The sequence below is a fragment of the Schistocerca americana genome, chromosome 8 (assembly GCF_021461395.2).
Source record: "Schistocerca americana isolate TAMUIC-IGC-003095 chromosome 8, iqSchAmer2.1, whole genome shotgun sequence".
Classification (NCBI taxonomy): Eukaryota; Metazoa; Arthropoda; class Insecta; order Orthoptera; family Acrididae; genus Schistocerca; species Schistocerca americana.
In genome coordinates, this window is record NC_060126.1 from 154,748,461 (window position 1) to 154,773,976 (window position 25,516).

Here is a 25,516-nt window from a genome sequence, read left to right on the forward strand (position 1 = left end):
TCTGTCTTTCATTTTTTGCTCACATTCTTCTCAAAACCATGAATTTTTCTTCTTTCTTCATGTTTTTCATCATACTTCTAGTGCCACTTCTTCCACATTTGTTTTTATCGTTTCCCTGTGGTCTTTAATGTCAAGATTGTCTTTCATTGTTAGAACATCACATTTATTTGATAGCTTAATGACAAACCCTTGTGCTTTGCTGTTATCCTTCAATTTGTCTATGTCAATGTTATGTTATTTTATGCTTTTTCCTCCCCTTTGGCTTATATGACTATTCACTGGCATACCTCTGCTATGACCAGATAATGGTCTGACCCTGCCTCGACTCCCCTTATGGTTTTCTAATTCATTATACCGCTTCTTGATCTACCAGGACATGATCTATTTGTTTTTTTTTTCTTCTTCCATCTGGTGATACCCAACGTACCTTGTGTATGTCCTTCTGAGAAAAGTGTGTGTGATAATCCTTATGTTGGGTGCACTTGCACAGCTTAGTAGCCTCAATCCATTATCATTACATTCAACATGTAGGATTTCAGTCCCAGTATTCCTTTCCAGATGATCTCCCTTTCAACTTTAGCATTGGCTTCTCCCATAGTGCGCTTCATCTCATTTCCTAGTATCTCACTAATTACCTCTTCCCGAATTTCACACAAACTGTCTTTCTTCTCGTTCTCCGCTTCCTCGGTCGCAGCATATAGTGTAACTATTGTTATATTTGTGATCTACCTTTTAGTCTCAAGGCAGCTGTTCTATCATCAGTCCATTGGAAATCAATTACTGCCGGTGCTACACTTTTGTTGACCATAAAATCTACTCCCCTCTGGAACCTTCCATCTTCCGATCCCCGTAGTATAGAACGTGCCTGTCCGTTTTCAGATTTCCTGTTCCTGGATAGCTAATTTCTTGCAGTGCTACAATATCCATTTTATATCTGTCGGGTTCTTCTGACAGGATACTGAGAGCTCCAGCTGTTGCCAAAGTCCTGATGTTCCACGTTTCAAATCGTAAGTTCTTGTTTGTAAGCCTTTTTCTATATTCCTTATTTCTACTTTCCTCCAAGGCATTTTCTTGACGTTTCGTAACAAGTTCTTTTTTATGTGACGGGTTGTTAGCCCAGTGCCCAGCTCGCAACCTGGAGGACCAGTCCAGTTATTTTTTCACGGTGAGTATTTTATTTCGTCACTACCCTGTCTATAGTAAAGCTTGTTTGAAATATCTAATAGCCTTCTCGAAGTACGGAATATATTTAATGTTCTCATACGAAATCAATGATTAAAGTGCTATAAGGGTGAAATTGCACTTCTTTAGCACATTTGGGTGTCATATGTATCACCTATCACTATTATTTTTATGAATGGTTTCACTACGAAAGCTATCTACCCCCAAGTAATTATACTACTCATGAAGAGTTTCTAATCTTGCAGCGTATTGTTCCAATTTGTATGAAATCCATTTTTCCGCAGTGCGTATGAGGTCAAAGAAAGACATTAAATAAATTCTTCCAAGTTCTCGCAGTATTTTTACTGACAATTTATTAATACGTTAATTGTGGAAATAAACAAACTGTGGATCTCCTAAAATACTTTGTTGTTTTCTTGAGTGTGCATCGTATTTTGTATGATAAAATTTATGTCTACATGGGTATCTATACAAATAAAACAACTGAGAGCATCCACTTACCATATGTTTGTACAATTTGAACCAATTATGAAAATATCGGACACTGCATATGGTATATTATGTAGTAGTAATACATGGTAGAGCTTTGTAAGGGCGGGTTCTCCTAAGGCTATCGAGACTTCTAATGGAATGTTGTCTACTTCCGGGGCCTTACTTCGACTTAGGTCTTTTACCGCTCTGTCAAATTCTGCACTCAGTATCATATCTCCCATTTCATCTTCAACTCTTCCATTTCCATAATATTACCTTGAAGTACATCGCTTTTGTATAGACCCTCTGTATACTCCCACCTTTCTGCTTTCCCTTCTTTGCTTGGAACTGGTTTTCAATCTCAGCTCTTGATATTTACACAAGTGGTTCTCTTTTCTCCAGAGGTCTCCTAAATTATCCTGTAGGCAGTATCTATCTTACCTCTAGTGATATATGCCTCTACATCCTTACATTTGTCCTCTAGCAATCCCTGCTGAGCCATTTTGCATTTCCTATCGGTCTAATTTCTGAGACATTTGTATTACTTTTTCCTGCTTCATTTACTGCATTTTTATATTTTCTCCTTTCATCGATTAAATTCAATATCTCTTCTGTTACCCAAAGATTTCTGCTAGCCCTCGTCTTTTTACCGTCTTGATCCTCTGCTGCCTTCACTATTTCATTTCTCAAAGCCGCCAATTCTTCTACTGTATTTATTTCCCCGTTCTTGTCAATCGTTCCCTAATTGTCTCTACGAAACTCTCTACAACCTCTGGTTCTTTCAGTTTATCCATGTCCCATCTCCTTAAATTCGTACCTCTTTACAGTTTCTTCAGTTTTAAATGAAAGTTCGTAACCTTAGGTTGTGGTCAGAGTCCACATCTCACCCTGGAAATGTCTTACAACTTAAAACCTTGTTTCTGAATCTCTGTCCTATCATTATATAATCAATCTGAAACCTTCCAGTGTCTCCAGGCCTCTTTCATGATTCTTAGACCAAGTGTTAGCTATGATTAAGTTTTGCTTTGTGCAAAATTCTATCAGGCTGCTTCCTATTTCGTTCCTTACCCCCATTTCATATTCAACTACTACTTTTCCTTCTCTTCCTTTTCCTATTATCGAATTACAGTCTCCCATGACTATTAATTTTTCCGTCTCCCTTTGAAACGTCCCGTTAGAAAAATTATAAATGACTGTGCTTAAACTGACACACAATATTTTTAGCGCAACGCAATCTGACTTTCAAACATCACTACAAAAGAATGGCCCTGACTAACATTAACTTATACGTTTCACAAATCACTTACCCCACAAAAATCTTCGTTACTCGAACTACTGCAATACAGCGAGCGCCAATACTGCTAGCTAAATAAGAGATTCTAACTACTGAAGGCACTAACCACTGATAGGATTAGTTAGCAAATGAAAGATTTTGATAGAGAACAAGCAATGTATTTACCTTAATAGTGTTCAAAAGTCATGATATATATATATCAGTCCATGATATCCAATATTACAAATTTACTATTTCTGATGGACACACGTCCAGATCATCCACTCCCAAAATTGCGCCATCTCTTCCCCACATCCACCACTGCTGGCAGCTCACCTCCAACTGCGCAACGCTATGCGCTGTTAACAGTCAACTGCCCAACACTACAAAGGCGAATATTACTCCAACAATGCAAACCAACCACAGCCTTCACACAGCACAGTCAGTGATTGTCATATAGAGCGCTACATGGCGTTACCAATATAAAAACCTAAACAGCCTACTTACATAGCCCCCATGCGCCCCACAAAAAATTTTACAAATTGTTTTGGGCAGTGACCAATACAGATTTGAAAAAAAATTTTCATAATTACAATAACAAAGAAATCAAATGCACACACTTATTGATCCAGTGTTGGTCAAAAGCTAAAATTTTCTCACAATCCATAAAGACAGTCCTGATCATTCATCACAGTAAAATTGCAGTGTTTTTTTTTCCCTTAAAGTCTGAGCAGTAAAAGAAAATGCACACGGAAGTAATGGATTTCCATGCAGTCTTGTAGAAGTAGTGTTGTCCTTCCAACGGAAAGACAGTGCTGATTCTTGACATGCAGACAGGTAATGGGCCACAACAGAGCAAACCCACAGCAGAGTAAGTCGAAGTTGAAGAATATCGGTAGGTAGGTCATCACAGAGCAGACCACTGTAGTCTTGTTACAGATTACGGCATTGGTGGGCCACCAGAGGTGCAGACCCACTGCAGTTCTTGTAGACATAATGGTATTGTTGGGCCATGAAAGATGCACACCCACTGTAGTCCTAGTAGAGACGGCCATCAGCCATCTGTTGTGACTGGGCAGGTGCACAATCACCATAGAAGAGTCTTGCGGACAATGCAGCAAGTCCATAAACCACCACTTGTGCACTCACAAAGTTTTTGGAATTGTCCTTAGAACCAGCAATGTTGTTAATCAGTCCCTTGCTGAATTATTAACACATATGCAAACACTAATAGTCCCAACTTCTCATCTATTGTGCATATACTATGACCAACAGAAACAGTGTGCAGTGAAATGTAACTTAATTTGATGAACTGGTGTCTATACAATTATAAATTTACAACATAAGAATACAATTACAAAGGTACAAAATACATCATTAAAGAACATAATAGTACAGATAACATTTGTAGTAATACAGGCTTTGCAAAAGAATAGAAATAAACATGTACATCAGTGTTACAGGAATTATGACATAAGTAAATATATAAAGTCATGAGAATAGTTTTCGAAACATTAATTTCACACATGAGCATTGAAACAGAACAGAATTAATATGGTCTAAACATCTTTACAAAGTAAATAACATATTATTAATGCAAATTATATTTGAGGATAACAGTATTCCTCATCATAGTGAATGTAGCTTAGACTAGAAAAATTCTACAACATAAATCGTATCAGATAAACACATAAAGACAGGAAGAACACAAATACACAAGGGTACACAAACATATAGTGGAATAATACAAAAGGAAAGACAGGGTTCGTTTTCAGTGTAACATTTGGTACTGCAGTCCAACCCAAAACTTCATTTTTGCCCAAATCTCTTTCTTATAACTTCGCAATGCATTTCTTCCCTATTCTTCATAGTTAGTTTCTTATATAGTCTACCTCCTCTTAAGCTAACTTAAATCTACTGAGCTCAGATATATATACTAAGGGACGAGGCAATGCAGCAACACACAACAAATTAACACAAACAGGAATGACAAAAAATGCAAATTGGCATAGCAAGCAGCAATAAATATAAATTAGCAAAGCAAATGCAACATTATCACTAATTAGAGCCAATGTGCAGCAAAAAGAAAAATAAATCAGTAGTAAAACTGGTTTAATACAATGTAAAATTCAGTAGAACTATACCTGGCAAACAACAGCAGCAAATGCTATAACTTATACCTAAACATGACAAAGCTCAAGCAGAAAAAATTTCACAGTAAAGATAGGAAATGTCTAATAACTATGTCAGATCTTAACACTAGAGTGATACATCACCTTAACTTACACTACTAAAAAGTTACCAGTCATTGGCAAAAATTATGTATGCAATTCCTCTGAGGGGAAATGTCTTTTTGTACTCCCTCGTTTTTTTAAGTAGATCATAAAGTTATTATTTACTGGATCTGTAGGCATAAAATATTTACATTAGTACATCTATAAAATTTTATTTTAACCAATGCTGCAGTGCAGATAGAAACTAGATATTAAACAAAATGAGCAAATAAATACATAAGGCAAGGCATGAAATGTCATTCACTACGCAAATGGCGTCTCCAAAGGCAGTTAAAAATCTCTCAACTAGAAAGACAATAGATATAAAATGTTTCTCATCATTTCATTAGGCATTTTAGTACATATCATAAATTAAGAGCTCCACAGTGTAATTATATGTTTTCAAGTTTGAGCGTGTCGTAATTGCGATGCTTTCTACAAAGAAATGTCAATAGCAAGGATAATGGCCTTTTTTTTCACCTAATGGCTTTCTTTTTTCAGGCTGCTGGCACAGCTGACCGCTCACAACGCGTTACGTCAAGGTCACTTGACTTTCTTACCGAAATATTTACGACACCAGTTTGCACTACAGTGACTGTCTCATATAAAAAATTTCACAGGTCGAGACTTTGCATTACAAATGTGTAGAAACAAAATCATATAAATACAACAGTGTCCAAAAAATTTTCGGTGGCACTGTGATACATTCACACATGCAGCTTCTTTCAATAATTTCAAGACCTTCAATAAAGTCATCTACCTCAAATGTACTTCAAAAATCATGCTCCCTTACCAAATACGACATTCAAAGGTCTCATAGTATCACAGTGGTACCGAAAAAGTATGAACAGTTCACACAGTTCAGACAAAATACAATTTCATAAGTGTGAAGTCATCCAATTGTGTAATTGCGTAAACATGTGTCACTGACATAGTAAAAAGAGTATTTGTTTCTCTGTCAAATAATCAGATAGCTGTGTACTTCTGTGTTGGAGAAATATGGTACCGATGTGTAAAATTGCATAAGCAAATACCATATTCGCTAAGGCTCCTTGTGCTTGAAAAACACATAGTACACAAAGTAAGCGTGTAACCCCCTGAGGATTAATGTATTTATACCCTCCGGTGTTACAGATTACAACAATGGAATGAAATGTATCAAGGAAAACTTTCTTTGTATTTCAAAAATCTTTAAAAATAAATGTTTTAAGTACAAAATTAATCACTCAAATACGTGTACTGCCGCGCTAAATTGTGCGTCTTGTTGTAACATAATCTCTGTCATTACTTAAGGGTAAAAAATGTGCCAAGTGTCGTAATTATCGACGTCCGTAAGCAAAGTTCTGTGGAAGTCAATGTACTTACCTCATAATAAACAAAAGCGTAATGCTATGCGTACAGATATCGTAGGTATTACGTACAATTCCGTGATCAAGAAAGCACTACACTATAACGTATTGTTGTGCTACAAAGAAGGCTGTCTCATTGTAGCTATACCACAAAAGTTACTACTAAAACATGTTTTATTTTCCAGAAGAATTCAGAAAAACTGTGCAGATATAAAGCAGATACAGCACAAAAGCAACAATGTAAATTGTGTCAGACATTAGTAGCGTCGTGATATAATAGTGTAGCTATCAAAGAAACCAAATACTAAGTCATCTTTAATCTCACAGAAAGTACTTCAAATAAAGAATGTCTTTTCAAGTAAACTAAAATGTCGCATTAAAATCTCATTAGCAGTATATGTTCTAAGTATGTAAGCCTTATAGTCGTTACGTAATCGTGCAACTAACAAGCAAGGATGTACACACACAGTAACACTGTGTCCTCTGTTCACTATCACAATGCAGTGGTAATCACTATCTAAATACTGTATGTTCCTTAGGTTCTAGATTGGATAGTTAGCTTCAAAACATTGTTGCATGACAACAGTTTCTAAGTGTGACAACGCGTATTAGTAGCGTGAAGAGCAAAATTTTATGGCAAAGACTAAGTTAAAAAGCACATTATCTTTCAATAAATGGTTTTCCATGTGAAATGTGGTGCAATCCTTTACTCTTCCTAGTACGCAGAGTTTCAACTCCAACGCAATTATCATGTGGTATACGTCGGATTCTGTAAGGTCCATTGTAAATCAGAAAGAATTTGTGACTCAAGTGTTTCTTCTTATGTGAGAATGAATGAGCTTTAATGAGAAATTTCTGACCAATATATAATTTCTTTGCATTTGCTTTACCGTGTACTTTTCTCCTTTCGTCTGCTGCAGATTTTATATTTTTAATAGCCAAATCAATTACGTCATTGTGTCGAAGTTTAGGTGTATTCGGGAAAGGTAAAAGCTCTCTGATTCTGTTCGGTGGTTCTTCATTCTTCAGTACAAGAATAGGTGGTACAGCAGTGGAGTCATGAAGCATTTTATTCAGCACGTTTTGAAATAAGTGTAAACATCTGTCCCAATGCTGATGCTTTCTGTGACAATAAAGTCTGCAAAGCTTATTGATTTCTTTCATAATCCGTTCAGACGGACTACAATGTGGTGAGTACAAGAAATAAAAACAGGTTTGATTTTATGGTTCCGAAGCATGCGTGACCAAACAGCAGATCTGAATTGCGGTCCGTTATCTGAAATGACTTTACTAACGTGTCTAACTCCACGTAAGAAATTTTTAACAAAGGCATTGGTACAGACCGTCCAGTGGCTTTACATAACGGAGTGAAAGAAAGAAATTTTGAAGTGAGTTCAACGGTGACTAGAACGTACGAAAATCCATTAGATGTTCTGACAAGAGGTCCCAAGAGGTCAACAGCATCAAATTCTTTTAATTTAGATGGAATGATAGGAAACAACGGAGCACGATGTGAGATGGTAGATGGTTTAGCTTTTTGACAAAGTTTACAAACCGACAAGACTCTTCGAATTCTCTTTTCCATATTGTTAAAATAACAAGTCGTCCGAAAAATATGATAACATTTTTTTGGACCAAAATGAGCGTACCTGAAATGAATGTACCATATGAGCTTATAAAGAAAATCGTCAGGAATGCAAAGTACCCACAGCTTGTCATCAACAGTGCAGCGTTTGAAGAGTATGTTGTTTCTAACCAGATAATAATACCGAATCTGAGTGTGTGTCTGTTCATACCATTTACTTTTGATGTCTTTCCAAATCGGATCTTTATCTTGTTCATGAGCAATGTCCTTTAAACATGTGGTGATAAAGTTTTCAAAGGCGACTTTCTGAATGTAAAGAATACTGAAATTTTTCTCGAAGTTGCCTTCTTTGTTACTTTTCTCAAGCCCAGCCGGTGCGCGTGACAGTGCGTCCGCAACAATTTTCTCCTTCTAGGGAATGTAGACTATTGTGAAGTGGAATTCTTGCAGAAGCAATGCCCAACTTTTTAACCTGTCATGATTTAATTCTGAAGACATAAGAAATTGTAATGCACGATGATCACTGTATACTTTTACGTGCTTACCAGAAAGAAGAAACGGAATTTGTTAAATGCCCAAACGATAGTTAAAGCTTCTAATTCAGTAACGGAATAATTTTTTTCAGATTTTGTTAGCATTCGGCTAGCAAAAGCAATGGTTTTCTGAACAGTAGTGTCATTTTCTATGGCTTCTTGAAATAAATGAGCGCCAAGACCGACTTTAGAAGAATCCGTGCAAAGGCAGAAATCTTGTGACAGATCTGGATCAGCTAGTATTGGCGCGTTAAGTAGCGCTTCTTTCAAAGAATTGAATTCCAACTGTGCTTGTTCGTCCCAGTTCCAAATAGTATTTTTTCCAGTGAGAGAACAAAGTTTTGGTGTAACTACAATTTGCATATTCAGAAAACGACGGTAAAAATTTACGAGAACTAGAAAACTGCGGACTTGTTTTTTGTGGATGGAACTGGAATGGCTCTGATTGCTTCTAACTTTTCAGGATCCGGCTGAATGCCTTCAGAAGAAATAATATGTCCCATAAACCTCACCTTTGACCTACCGAATTCAGACTTTTCCAAGTTAACTGTAATTCCAGATTCTGCAAAAATACGTAACACACTGTTGAGGATGCGATTATGTTGTTCCCATGAGGCTTCTGCTATCAGAATATCGTCCACGTATAAGGTGATGCGACGTTTTAAGAAATCAGGTAATATGAAATTTAGCCCGCGAATGAACACTGCCAAAGAAATGTTCAAACCAAAAGGAAGTTTCCGAAATTGATAAGAAACGCCGAAACAAAGAAAAGCTGTGTATTTTCTACATTCTGGATCAAGTTCGATCTGATAAAAACTGGATCTGATATCAATGGAAGACAACACTTTTACACCATTAAAATTTTGAAGAAGTTCTTCCATCGTTTGCGGCCTGTCTGTTTCAGGAATGATGATACTATTGATTTGTCTCTAAGACAAGCCTGATCGATCCATTTTTCTTCTCAACAACATGTAAGGGATTGTTGTATGAGCTTACTGCAGGCTCAATAATGCCCTCGTCAAGCATAGATTGTATTTCTGTTCTAACACGGTCCCTATAATGTGCTGGAATTACGTATGGTCTAACACAAAATTTAGTATGCACACGAACAGGAAATTGGTATTGAAATCCCTTGATTGTTCCTGTTTTGTGAGTAAAAACTGTGGAATGTGCTTGTAAAATCTCGAAAAGGTCCTGCCTATCAGTGTCATTACAATTCTCAATTGTTTGAATTTTATTCTGAATTAACTCATTAGTATCAAATAGGCCGTCGATATCATCCCTGTCAGTACTTGCAGAGTGATTGTTAGTGTCTAGTTCCGTCGAAAATTCCGAACTGTTGTCTTACAGAAGGTAAAGCCGATTACTTTCCTCGTCATGGTTTGAGAGCCAATCTTCAAATTTCAACGCTATTGACTTATCTTCTTTCTCTAAACTTATCTCAGCATCGTGGAAGTTTAAGATTGCTTTGTATTCATTCAAAAAGTCTACTCCCAATATAATTTCCGTCGACAATAATGGAACAATAAGAAAGTTCATACAGAAGCTGTGGCTTTTTCCAACGATTGCACCTTGTAATTTAATCTTACGTAACGGAAGTGTTGGAAAATCGTTCGATTTGTTTCATTTGCTAAAGGCTGTTTCACTAATTACTGAAATGAGACTGCCAGAGTCAAGTACTGCCGTAAATTTTACGTCATTTACTGTAATGTGAATCACAGGATATGCAATGTATTATGTTTTACGTCGTGTTTCTGGAGTAAGATGTCCCTAATGTCTTCCATTTTTACGTAATTACTAGCCACGGCAGCTACGTCGTCAGCTTCGTAAGTACGTCTTGTGGCTGCCAGCAGTGTGAGTCATTGCCTATTGTCTCTTTGTTGGTGCACGTCGTTATTGGGATTTGGAGACCTAAATTCTACAAATTCACCTTGTCGAGAGGGCCCTGCCCTGTTTGAATTCCGCCAGTTCTGATGAAATTCAGGTTTGTCGTTTTCTCGATAGTTTACATAGTTTCTTTTTTGTCGGTCATGTGGTGGAGAATTTCTCCCGGAATCGTAACTGCGCGGTGGACCGTTGCGTCTGACGCTATTCTGTCTCCCTTGATTATAATTATTTAGGTTCCCATATTGTCAGTTTTTCTGATTGTCTCTGTGATAGTCATTACTGTGGAGAGGTGATCTATCCCTGTAATTAGTACTACTCTGCCAACGGTTGTCATATGGGTGGTGTCTGTTTTGGTCACGACTTACATTGTAAGAATAGCCTTGTCATGTCCATTTATTATTTCTGTCATCGCGGAATTGTGACGGATGTGACCTGTAATTGTTGGGTTCCTGTTTTCGCGTTCCGCGATTGTCATTGTCGATTTCCAATTCTTGTAACAGTCCCTGAAAAGCTTCAATGTCGTCTTTCCAACGTCCTGCCAAAATAATATGTCGTAAATGTTCAGGCAATTTGATTAAGCAAATGCGGATGAGTTCTGAGGGGCTGTATGGGTCTGAAAGATATTGATTCTTATGTAACATTTCTTCTAAATATTTGACAAGACTGGAAAATTCAGATTGTTCGAAATGTTTCATCATTATGATGCTATGTTTTACTCGGTCTTGTGTAGCTTGAGACCAATATGCTGAGAGGAAGGCATGATAAAATTCTCCTTCACTGTGACAATCGTGAATGACCGATCGCATTCTTACAGCTGGTTCATTCTCTAAGTAGCCACACATAAATTCTAATCTGTGCTCTAACGACCAGTTGGGAGGAAAACAATGAGAGAATTGATGAAGCCACGCTTGTGGATGAATGTCGTTGCCAGAATTCTTAAATGTTTTGAATTTTACGTATAGTAATAAACAGCTTATAGTCAAAATCATCATGTCGGCGAGTCGAATGTCGGTCATTGTTACGTCGTTTCGGCAGTTCCATCTCAAAATTTGGTGTACCTTGCCATTTTCTTTCATAATTTTCGAAGTGCCCTGTGTTATTATTTTGTGGCTGTTCCGTATTCCTATGTCCCTCTTCCCGTATTGGAGCGCGAGTGGCCTCTGAAATACGTAATTCTTGTATTACCTGTGTCAGCTGATCTTGTACTTCCCGGATTTCTCTTTGGTGTTGCGTATTAATTTGATTCTGATTTTGTTTGAATTTCCTAATTTGTTGGTACACTTCTGTATCATTCAGATTATCATCTACCTTCGTAGATAAATTATTTAGCTGATCCGAAAGTTCGACTACTTTCTCTGATAGTGAGCTAATTTCCTCCATGTGTCTTTCTGAACCAATTTTCAGAGTTTCTGCTGTGTCCTTTAAGTTTTCTTGAGTGATCTCCTCGGGAGGTATAAGTAGGGGGAAGCAATATATTCGATACCTCATCCAGAAATGCACCCTCTCGAAACCTGGCGAGCAAGCTACACCGCAATGCAGAGCGCCTCTCTTACAGAGTCTGCCACTTGAGTTTGTTAAACATCTCCGTAACGCTATCACGGTTACCAAATAACCATGTGATGAAACGCGCCGCTCTTCTTTGGATCTTCTCTATCTCCTCCGTCAACCCGATCTGGTACGGATCCCACACTGATGAGCAATACTCAAGTATAGGTCGAACGAGTGTTTTGTAAGCCACCTCCTTTGTTGATGGACTACATTTTCTAAGGACTCTCCCAATGAATCTCAACCTGGTACCCGCCTTACCAACAATTAATGTTATATGATCATTCCACTTCAAATCGTTCTGCACGCATACTTCCAGATATTTTACTGAAGTAACTGCTATCAGTGTTTGTTCCGCTATCATATAATCATACAATAAAGGATCCTTCTTTCTATGTATTCGCAATACATTACATTTGTCTATGTTAAGGGTCAGTTGCCACTCCCTGCACCAAGTGCCTATCCGCTGCAGATCTTCCTGCATTTCGCTACAATTTTCTAATGCTTGCAACTTCTCTGTATACTACAGCATCATCCGCGAAAAGCCGCATGGCTTTATATATATTGTGAAAAGCAATGCTCCCATAACACTCCCCTGTGGCACGTCAGAGGTTACTTTAACGTCTGTAGACGTCTCTCCATTGATAAAAACATGCTGTGTTCTGTTTGCTAAAAACTCTTCAATCCAGCCACACAGATGGTCTGATATTCCGTATGCTCTTACTTTGTTTATCAGGCGACAGTGCGGAACTGTATCGAACGCCTTCCGGAAGTCAAGAAAAATAGCATCTATCTGGCAGCCTGTATCTAATATTTTCTGGGTCTCATGAACATATAAAGCGAGTTGGGTCTCACACGATCGCTGTTTCCGGAATCCGTGTTGATTCCTACATAGTAGATTCTGGGTTTCCAAAAACGACATGATACTCGAGCAAAAAACATGTTCTAAAATTCTAAAACAGATCGACGTCAGAGATATAGGTCTATAATTTTGCGCATCTGCTCCACGTCCCTTCTTGAAGACTGGGACTACCTGTGCTCTTTTCTAATCATTTGGAACCTTCCGTTCCTCTAGAGACTTGCGGTACACGGCTGTTAGAAGGGGGGCAATTTCTTTCGCGTACTCTGTGTAGAATCGAATTGGTATCCCGTCAGGTCCAGTGGATTCGTGATTCTGTAATGCATTTTCATGCCGCGAAAAAATAGGTTGAAAATGTTCACAAATTTGTGTTCTTACGTCATTACAGACTTTTTGAAATTTCGATTCGATGTTATGTAACTCAGTAGTTAAATCTTCACGTGTTTGTTCAAGCGTGGTGTCTAACTTTTGAAGATTTTGTTCCATTGTGTCTAACTTTTTAAGATTTTGTTCCGTTGTGTCTAACGTTTGAAGATTTTGTTCCATTGTGTCTAACTGTTGCTATGTTTGTCTCTGATTTTGTTTCATTTGTTGCATTAATTGCAATAATAAAGTATTTGTGCCTGGAATCTGTTCCTCTATGCTTTTCCGCAGTGCGTTTGCACCGCCAACATTCACATTTTGACAAGCAGAAAATGTGTCTTGACTTATTTGAGAAAACGGTGAGGTCCCGAAACCTGAATCTACAGTATTTGCGAGATTGTGTCCTGTCATTTCGGATTCCTGAGGCGAGCTGTTGCCGACCGATGGATCGATAATGCTTCCCTGTTCATTAATTGTTTCACTGTCTATTCCATTACTTGCCGCCCGCTCCATTTCCCTATGCACAATTACCAAATTACCACTTTGAATGTCTGTTAATTCATTACACAGTGGTGCTGATAAGCTACGCTGGTCGTCACTATTATTTCTCAGTTTACTTTGGAGCCTAGTGTTACGTTTTTCGCATGCCATTATTGTCACAATATTTCACACGATAACACAGAAAAGCACAATCTGAAGAGCCAAATAAGAAAACACATTAACATAGCACTGAAAATAATATCTAGTTAATTGCAAGCGCAACTGCGAAATACTTGGTGCAAATCTACGTGCATTCCACAACTATTTTACTGTACAACAATGAAAAACTACAACTACAAAGGAAATTCTCTCTATAATTACGCCCTAGCAATAAGCAATAGCTACACGAATTACAGAAATTACAAGAAAAAAAATCAGAAGATTCCAGTGAGGTATCCTCGGCTAAGGGTCGACATATGAAACGTCCCCTTAGAAAAATTATAAATGACTGTGCTTAAACTGACACACAACATTTTTAGCGCAACGCAATCTGACTTTCAAAAATCCCTACAAAAGAATGGCCATGACTAACATTAACCTATACGTTTCACAAATCACTTACCTCACAAAAAATCTTTATTACTCGAACTTCTGCAATACAGCAAGCGCCGATACTGCTAGCTAAATAAGAGATTCTAACTACTGAAGGCACTAACTACTGATAGGCATAGTTAGCAAATGAAAGATCTTGATAGAGAACAAGCAATGTATTTACCTTAATAGTGTTCAAAAGTCATTATATATATATATATATATATATATATATATATATATATATATATATATATCAGTCCATGATATCTAATATCACAAATTTACTCTTTCTGATGGATACACATCCAGATCGTCCGCTCTCAAAATTCCGCCATCTCTCTCCCCACATCCACCACTGCTGGCGGCTCACCTCTAACTGCTTAACGCTATGCGCTGTTAACAGCCAATTGCCCAACACTAAAATGGTGAATATTACTCCCACAATGCAAACCAACCACAGCCTTCAGACAGCACAGTCAGTGATTTTCATATAGAGCGCTACATGGCGTTACCAACACAAAAACCTAAACAGCCTACTTGCACCTTCACTATCTGAATAATCTCCCTTATCTCATCATACATTACTTCGATCTTTTTGTCATCTGCGGAGCTAGACGGCATACGAACTTGTACTACTGTGGTATGCGTGTGCTTCATGTCTATCTTGGCTACAATAATGCGTTCACTAGGCTGTTCGTAGTAGCTTACCCGCGCTCCTATTTTTTATTCATTATTAAACCTACTCATTATCAAATATCACCATTGTGAAACAAATATTGTACCATGGGGATATACCTGATCAGCCAAAATCAGCCGAGTAACCATGGGGTCATGTAATGGCACGATATGGCCGCCAAAATCATCTCAGAAGTCCCGCTACGTTTCATTGTGGGACGTAAACTAGACCAGAAGTTTGATAAAGTGTGAAACAAGACTCATCCGACCAAATGAGAGTCTTCGATTGCTCCATAGTGTAGGTTTTCTGACTCTGACACCACGTTTGCCTGTCACGGGCATTTGCATCACTGATGCTAATCTGCATTTATGTTCAATCATGTAGTTCTCTTGGAGCTTCCATTCCTGTCCAGCCCCTATATCACTGATAACTGCCTTTGGAATTGTAGCTTGCACGTGCGCAACTGCAGTCCTCTTACTTTTCGACACAATGCCCATCAATGAACGTCTGTCACGATCATCAACACAAACATTCGTTCGCGTTGTGACTTAACGGACGAGTTTTCTCCGCATTCCGCTTGTGCAGTATAAACCTGGTGCCTCTTGAAATATCACTCACTTCGGCTGCCTTGGTTACGGAAGCACACACCATATGAGCACCACCGATTTACCTACGGTGAAATTCACTTAGCTCCGACATAACGCAGTCACATTTACGCAGAACGCTGTTCCGCCCACGATTGAAACTTGCAACGTATTGAGGACATTGCACAGGTGCCGTTCATGGTAAAAACTGCAGGTTTGGCTAATCTGCATTTATGTTCAAACATGTATTTCTCTTGGAGCTTGTCATGGACTGTGCAGCTGATCCCGGCGGAGGTTCGAGTCCTCCCTCGGGCATGCGTGTGTGTGTTCGTCCTTAGGATAATTTAGGTTAATTAGTGTGTAAGCTTAGGGACTGATAACCTTAGCAGTTAAGTCCCATAAGATTTCACACCCATTTGAACATTTCTTGGAGCTTTCATTCCTGTCAAACCCCTGTTGTAGCAATAGTAGTAGTAGTAGTAGTAGTAGTTTTATTCATCCGCGGATCACATTTATGAAGGTATTGGATATGTGATGGTATTACGATTTAAGAACAAAAAACGTTATTCGCGCAGTCGGGCATTTACACACGTACAGGTCTAGTTCGACTGAGAGGTCAGGCAGTAGGCCGTGACCTAACAGCGGGAAACAACTTGACGTTTGTCTTAAGGAATGTAACGAACCCACGGAAATCCATAATCACGATGAGCGGATGGATAGAGAGTGGAACCATTATCCTCTCTAAGATAAGGCTATAAATTTTGAAACAGTGCTACCTCACTCGGTTTATCCCTAGTGGACGGTACTGTTCTGTGGAAATTTGGAAATTTGTGGTAAGCACTATGGGAACAAACTTCTGAGATCATCGGTCCCTAGGCTTACGCACTACTTAATGTAACTTAAACTAACATACGCTAAGGACAACACACACACCCATACCCGAGGGAGGACTCGAAGCTCCGACGGATGGGAGCCTTGCGAACCGTGGCAAGACGCCTTTAGACCGCACGGCTATCCCGCGCGGCTGTTTTGTGTATACATTCTTGCAAAGAAGTCATTTTATGATGTAAACACTAATAAACTGCAGCTGCACTCTTTGTTCACTTTTCAGTACCGATCACTCGACACATTACACGCACTAGCAGGACCAGATGATGATATTTCTGTTTCAATTTTGTGTATCGTAAAATTTGCTTACCTGAAAAATTGAGTCTGTGTCTCTTCATAATTAGGGAAAGGATAAGCTTAGAAAAATGATAAGATGTTAGTATTATCCATTCATTTCAGAGCATTGTTGTAAGGTTTCCTTAAAAAAAAAGAAATGTTGCGCGAAAGTATATTGTAAAATAACACAGGTATTTTATTATTGAAATAAATGAAATGATCGTATGGCATTGTTGGCCGGAAGGCCCCATGCGGGGAGGTTCGGCCGTCGCGTTGCAAGTCCTTTTTAGTTGACGCCACTTCGGCGACTTGCGGGTCAGTGATGATGAGAAGACACACATCACCCAGTCCCCTGCCGGGAATCGAACCCGGACCTCCTGCGTGGTAGGTGGAAACGCCGCCGCTACGCTACGGAGGCGGACATTTTATTATTATTGAATTGTGTCATATGTTTTCCCGAATAGCTATTCTGTCTTAGCTACGAAATTCTTCACTATATAGAATGTAATGTTAAACTGGAACGTGTTAAATGCTTTTTAAAATAAGGTTGTTTTCGTAATCACTTTAATCCTTTTCGTCGATTTATTGCACAGTTTTATTTCTTGGAAGAAAATGCTGTTTGAAGTTTTATGTTTATTTTTTCTTGGTAAATTAAAGTTCAGTTTAGTTCTTGGCCCATAGTCATGGACGGGGCTGTTTGTATGTTAATTATTAAAGTTCTTATGTTCGTAAATGGCTGGTAAATCATTTCATATACTTTATTTAAAATCAGTACAAGAAGCTCCGTTGCTATTTTACTTATGACCACTTTCTGCAGTTTGAGCAACGTTCCTATTTTGTGAATGGGCTCTTCAGAATAGAAGGCAAAGAAATATTCGTGCTTACGGACAGTATGTATCTAAAGGCCACTGGCTGTTAAACATGACAGAACGCTACAGACACAACAAGCTGATTACTTTCTCTTTGCAAGTATTTACACATCTTCGAGTGACAATCAACATCTATTCCTAGGAATTTTTTTTTTGTTATGCAGTTGTCTAAAGCTGTTATTTACATTTTATTTAAGAGTGATATTTTCCATTCTCAAAATGAAATTTACCGCCCTTGTTTGATGTAACGTTATTGAACGTTGACCAGTTGTTAAACTCAAATTTTTCTTCTGCAAGGCGTTCTCGGTTTTCTTTTTTTTCCGATGACTTGTCTTTGAAACGGGGTCTTAAAGATGTTAGCCGGGTCAGTATCCCACCCGACTGTTCCAAGCAATCGTGCTATTAATCTGTTGCAGAGTTTTTTCAGTGATATTCTTATCTGAAATTGATTTTAATAAAAGAAACACTCACCTGTGGAGATTGATGTATTATTAGTAAAGACAGCATTATAATTCGCTTTCTGTATTCTGTTGTTTGTTACGGTTCCGTACGACCGGCAGCAGCATGCCCTACAATTTTTTAGATTCTATTATTATCTTTGATTTTATTTTCTGCTTCGTCATCGCAGAAGTTTTACGTTGGGCGCAGCTATTATGTGCGGGACGTGTTTTCGTTGTGTTTCCACTGCCTCCGTGATTTCTCTCTCCGTGGTTGTCACTTAGCTGACTGTATTCTTTATTTTTGCGTTAAGTGAACGCTGTAGATTGTGAGCTTTTATTTCTTCACGTTGACGAGAAACGACTGTCATTACTTTGATACATTTTCTGGAAGCAATGTATTTGTTCTTCTTTCTGAGTTTCAGCTGGATCAGCGCCACTTTCACTCTCTATTCACTTGTCAGAGGTGACTTCGTGCTTTCAAGTGTTACCGAGTGATCCATAATATTTTAATGTTTGTATTATTTTTACAGGAATCTGACACGGACACGTCACTTTGTGTCTTTTCTGAAATCAAGTGTATACTTCATCGTATGATATTCTTAAGACATCTACACCGGAAGCTATAAATCTCAAGCTCGTAATAGAAACACATTGTTACTGTTCCATGGCCACAATATATGCTACCATGTGCAAGATGTTTTATTTTCATTTGCTTCGTGAAGTACTGTTATAAAAAGTGTTTTATTACATTTTAGCATTTTAAATGATATATTTCTTTTGTGTGAACTCCTACTCAATTTAGGTAGCATCACAGCGACTCAAACGTAACTAGAAGAACATATTGTAATCTCTGTGTAGCTGATCGCGTCAGTACGATAATATACTATGTAGAGATGAACTAAATCATACGCGCACTCCCACTCTTGTAAGGCAAACTTTGGTCTTTTGAACAATCTGAGTGTTCCTCAAGTTCGATGTAGACAGATCCTGCGTGATGTTTAATGGGTTTTTGTACCATACTTTGGTAAAAACACAAACCAAACTTGTAGATATAGGAGGAGGAATTTTTCTTTTTCTTTTTTTGTGTCTTCACTGTTTTGACTGGTAGGGTGCGATCCGCCAGGGATTCCTCTCCTGTGACAACATCTTCACCTCGGACTATAATTTCTGTCCAGCGTCCTAGCGTCCTCAGTTATTGGCCCATGTATCATCCTGCGTAATGATACAGCAAAGGAAGCATTTCCCTAGCGATCATACCGTTCCAAGCTGGTAAGAGTAGCGCCGTATAGTATTCGTTCCTGCATTACCCTTTAATCATGCTCAATCCATTGTGATGCAGTGTGTTTCATGCCCATACATTACCGCAAACTGTGAAGCTCAGGTGTAGGCGATAACCTTGTCTCTAGTGCCAATTCACGAATCGTTTGGAGTCGATCACTGTCCAAAAAAATGGTTCAAATGGCTCTGAGCACTATGGGACTTAACACCTCTGGTCATCAGTCCCCTAGAACTTAGAACTACTTAAACCTAACTAACCTAAGGACATCACACACATCCATGCCCGAGGCAGGATTCGAACCTGCGACCGTAGCAGTCGCGCGGTTCCGGACTGAGCGCCTGAACCGCTAGACCACCGCGGCCGGCATCACTGTCCAGTAGCGTGATAAGAGAAAACATCTTCTTAACTTACTGGGGGACGAGCTCGTCGAAGAATATCTGTCGCATTTTTGCGTGCATTGCTCAAATCGTTTACCCATCTTTCCACCTATAAGGCAATGCAGACTTCCCACAAGCCTATTGAAGACGGGGATGACACTGTCGTGCTACACGTCCTCTGGCACGTTTTATTTTCATCCTCCTTCTTTCTTCTCGTTTCGAAAACACCGCCACAGCACTAAATTACTCCATCAGCTACAAGAGGCTCTGTTCTTCTTGTCAGACAGTGGTTAGCACACTGGACTCGCATTCGGGAGGACGACGATTCAATCCCGCGTCCGGCTATCCTGACTTAAGTTTCCCGTGATTTCCCTAAATCGCTCCAGGCAAATGCCGAGATGGTTCCTTTCAAAGGGAACGGCCAACTTTCTTCCCCGTCCTTTCCTAATCCGATGAGACCGATGACCTCGCTGTTTGGTCTCCTCCTCGAAACAACCCAACCCCACCCTTCTTGTCACTGTGCATATGCGTGATGGGGGAAAAGAGAATACAATTTCGACGCTAAATAGAGAACGTAGTTCAACATGTGAGGAATAATTAGTGTCGTGTCTAAACCAGGGATGTCCAACTGTTTAGATTTTTAGCTTACCTACGAAGCATGGGGAAGAAAACGTTGCCGGAGCCCCTGTTTAGGGTATATAGTTGTCACATTTAGGTAATTTACACTGACAAGCCAAAAAATTATGACAACTGTCCATCGCGAAGTTCCACGCCACCTGGTGGCGTCAGTTACGATAGCAGTGGGCATGGGACCATTGGGATTCAATGATGAATCAATGGAAACGTGTCGGCCCTTAGGGTGAATCACACTTTTTCTGCCTTACGTCGATAGTCGTCAACCCCGTGTGGACGGCAGGCTGGTGGAAGCAGTACTGTGCTATGGGAGACACTCTTCTGTGCTTGCGTGGGACCTGTGGTGGTAACTGAAGACACGCCGATAGCTGCGAGCCATCTCCATCCCTTCATACTTGATGTCTTCCCCAAAGGCGACGTCATCATCAGCAGTATAACAGTCCACGTCTCAGAGCCAGAACCGTGCTACAGTGGTTTCAGGAACACTACAGTGAACTCACGTTGATGTCTCAGAGACCAACTCCGCCTGATAGAAATCCCATAGAGCCCATCTGCGTCGCCATTGGCCGTCAGCGGCCGTTATTTACGCGAATACACGACCTTTACGTAGACATCTATGCCACATAACTCCACAAACCCACCAAAAAAACTGTCAGATCGCTGATACGCAGAATCAGTGATGTATTTCGTTCCAGCGACAGATAAACAAGCTTTTGTGCCGGTGGTCATAATTTTTTGGCTGATCATTCTATAATTTATTTATTTATGATTCTTTATTCTAAAAACGCAAGACGAAAATAATTTAGTATTTCGTGTATGAAATTTCATTAATAATTTTATATAAAAGTAATTACAAATCGCAGGATTAATGTGACATTTAACTTTGAATTTGGGAAACTAGTGTGTCAGTGCCGGCTTCAATAGAAGAGGTTGTAATTCCCAGGGTGTTATGGAGGTGTTGATTTTGGTTGAATTTTTTGCTATTTGTGTGCTTTGCTATAGAAAATAACTTTTCACAAATGTACATGTCTCCAAACAAAAAAGATGAGATTACAATGCCTTACTGTACTGCAAGGGACATTTGTCACTGGGCAGGTGTGATTTGTATAAGTCCAACGAAGATACTGTTACTTCGCATCAGTTGACACTAATTCGAAAACAGTGACTTCCGAAGTCTACCGACAAGTACCGACCACAGAAGGTGGTCAAGCAGTTGTCGACGGACGGTACAATACTACTACATTATAAAGAACTATCTCTACTGTGGGAGGGGTGCGAAGAGAATGAGCATGATGACCACTACATGGTGGCGAAGGACGTGTGAAGCAGCTACTGCCTTTGCAGCCAATACTAAGATATTTTGATTCATACTCGGCTGTGAAAGAAGTTGCACACAAAATAAAAAAGACTTTGTGAAAGCCCATTATAGGAATGTTTGTGCTCAAATGTGTTTCTTATTTGCAGAAATGAATATGATATCAAATTAGACCTTTTGCAACCAAATTATGGTACTGTTAGATAGCAAACATTCGAATCAATTGCAATCCACATGGAGAATTCTGCCGAATTCGTCAGAACTATGGTATAATAGGTTCTTCATCACGGCTTTATAACTGCTCGACCTCACTATAGTATTGTTGGTGGAACCTCAACTGCTTGCAAAATCAGTCATTGATGGAAGCAATGACCCTCACCGGTGGCAAAATACGGTCTATCGATACATCAGTTCTGGTGGTGGCACTCGGCAATGACCAAGTTAAAAACAGAGGCTCAGCTGAAGTTGGTGAAGAAATTTGCACTCGAACGTTTACTACCGGGAAGGCTCTCATTACCGCATTTTGCATCTCTTACTGAATTTAGATTGGCTTGGCTCTGGATCCTCGGAGCACTCACCAATCAAAATGCTCCTTTGAACACTCTAGTCCCCTTCCCTGGGCCCTCTTCTATTCGATTAACCAATAACGTCTCTCCTACCATCTTACACAGAAAAAAGTTGCTTCACTTTCTCCTTTTTCCTTTCTGTGACAAATGACGTGGTCTTCGTCAGGGGTGCCTAAACGGCACGCCGCAGCCCAAAGCAAGCCTTAGTGCAGCCAAAGAAGTGAGCATCTATTACATGACACGAAAACAAAACCCATAAAAATTCCGTCGCTGTATAGTTTATCATGATCTGAATCTAAAAATGGTAAGCTAAAAGGCTGGGCATCCCTGGTCTTACTTATAGTTTATTTAAGTGAGCCGATCCATGCAATTCTTCAAAGGCCCAAAACTGTAGGTCCTCGTTCCATTTTCGAGATGTTTATCTGTGGGTCGGGTGCTTTCTGGGGAAATACTCTGCTTTCTGCTTTGGTGCACAAAAGTGTTTTCTGTTAAAACGTTTCTATCCTTCTGGCTTGTAAAATATTGGCAGTGGAAGGTCGAGCTAGGGAAGGTCCTACCTGCGTGTTCACGAGGTCTTAGGTTCCACAGGGTGGCGTCACGGATAACTGCTTGGCTGTGGGCTATTGACCCTTGTTTTTCCATCGGGAGGCCTTCTGTGAAATGACTCTAAGGGTGCTGGCCGACTTTTACAGTCCCTGCACTGTCCAGAATGCTTTCAACGGTCTCGCACGTTTACAGGGCAAGCAAATCTGAACCAGAAGTAAATATAGAGTAAGGTCACACTAGTCAGTTAGTGACAGTTGACAATCCCTTGGCATCAATAAAATGTTCCACTCAAATGAACCTTCTATTACGAATTTGTACGTGCTGTGTGACTATATCTGGAAAAACGGTCGCATAACAATAGGAATCTGGAGAGTGGCCAGAAGACTGACCGAAGTCTGTCTTCATCCTTACGCACAAGCGAGGATCAATCAGGAACTACGCCAACTACATCAACTACTGAAATACTGGTTTGACATCCCACACAAGCAAAATTTTGTTACACATCTAGCCGGCCGCTGGTGGCCGAGCGGTTCTAAGCGCTTCAGTCTGGAACCGTGCGACCGCTACGGTCGCAGGTTCGAATCCTGCCTCGGGCATGGATGTGTGTGGTGTCCTTAGGTTAGTTAGGTTTAAGTAGTTCTAAGTTCTAGGGACTGATGACCTGAGATGTTAAGTTCCATAGCACTCAGAGCCATTTGAACCATTTTTTTGTTACACATCTAGAATCAGAGTTTGAAGCCACACATTAAGCGTCACAAATCCACAGGAAAAGTGGATTTTACTGAAGAAAAAGGAACTCGTGTACAGCTCCTCATCATCCGTCAAATAACTGAGAAATCGAGAGAGCTCTGTGTTCTGGTTTTGATATGCTTCCTTCACTACAAGAAAGCGTTTGACTGCATTGTATGGGAAAAGTTGACTTGACTACATTGATCAGAAGTCTATACAATAATCATCCCACAGCTATGATGACAAGTGCTGAAATGTCTGATTTTTTTCAACGTATCTAAAGGTGTCCGGCAGGATTATGTTGTATTCCCTCCCAACGCTACCATATGTATGCCGAACATGTCATTAGGAAACCTCTTGATGGCGGGACTAAAGGCTTCTCAGTTCCTGGAAGAAGTATTAACAACTTCCGATTTTCCGATGAAACTGTCATTTTAGCCAGCAGTGAATATTCACTTGCTGAACTACTGACAAAAACAACGGATGTTAGTCTATTATACAGGTTAGAGATCACTAGCAACTCCAAACTTATCTTAGTTGATTGGGGATCACAGCTCCAATTCAAGAGTCGATTAAATGGCTTAGAAGCAGGGTATTCTTTCAGCAATTTTGGATCCACCATCTGCGACACATGAATCTGGAAAGACGGGATGAGAAGGCGGACCAACGTAGGGCGAGTATTTATCAAGAAGTTCACTAAGATCTGACAGAATAGAACGATAACGAACCGTACAAGGATCCACCTTGTTGAAACAACTGTGTTTTCCATCTATTTTTACGAATGCTAGACATGAAATCTCAAGGCCAGAGACAAGCAGCATATTGCGTTTAACATCTGGTGGAATCGTAGGATTATGAACATAAAATGGATCGAAATAAGAGCAGTTTCCGTTACTAAGGAATTAGACATGTCAGGTGGCTTTCTTTTTGTGCTAACCGAAAACTGCTCCACTTCTTTGGCTACGTAGCAAGAAGAGATGGAGAAAATCTAGAAAAATATAATTAAGAAAGGCAAGATCGAGGATACGAGAGCTTTGGGGGAAGCAGCGAAGAGGTGAACAAATCTCCAACCTACCTCTTCAGCAGGCTCTAAGAGGAGCTGGTAGTCGTCCAGAACGGCAATGCTTGATCCATGTGATTATGAAGTTCAGCAGTGAGCACAATTACTTGTGCAGATGATGGAGGCAGGTATATGAAACTAACGTGTGTTACAAGCGACAGTATTTGATTGCATTACGTTGCGTTTCTACGGCAGTGTTGAAACTATTTTTCAACGCTCGTACGTAGTTAATCGTAAGGCATTAACTATTACGCACATAATGGTGTAAAAAATTGTTCGATAGAGTTAGTTAGAAAATATCAGCAAGTAGAATATAACCACATCTTCTCAGATTATGATTTTACTCACAAACATAGCGTCAACCCAACAAGTGCGACTTGAAAAACATAAACAAACTTCTTGAGAGAGCCCATGAACCAGAAGAGTGCCAAGAGAGTATTCCACGAGCCATGCATGAACTGCCAATCAAACGAATGGCGTCATTATGAGTCATTATGATGGTTGGAAGTTCGTCAGAACTCCATCGATGTGAGAGTTATGGTGATTTTTGCGTATGCCTGCGACAGTGTCAACAGGGAGCTCATCGTTCCCCAGACTGTTGGTGCGCTGAATTACTGTTCAGTTTCGGAACACAATCTGTGATGAGCTTTGAGAAAGATACGTGAAGGACACTTTACAAGCCACGATGGCTAAAAAAGCATTTTATTGCCTGATCGGTTCCCACAGAGCTATGCTGTCATCGGATCTTGTGTCTTAAAATTTTTACGACATATTTTAAAGCTTAAATCCGATGATGACAACGTAGCTGCGTGGAATCCGGTAATCCAATAAAATACTTTTTAGCGAGTTTGGATTGTGAAGATTTCTTCAGTTGTCATACACTG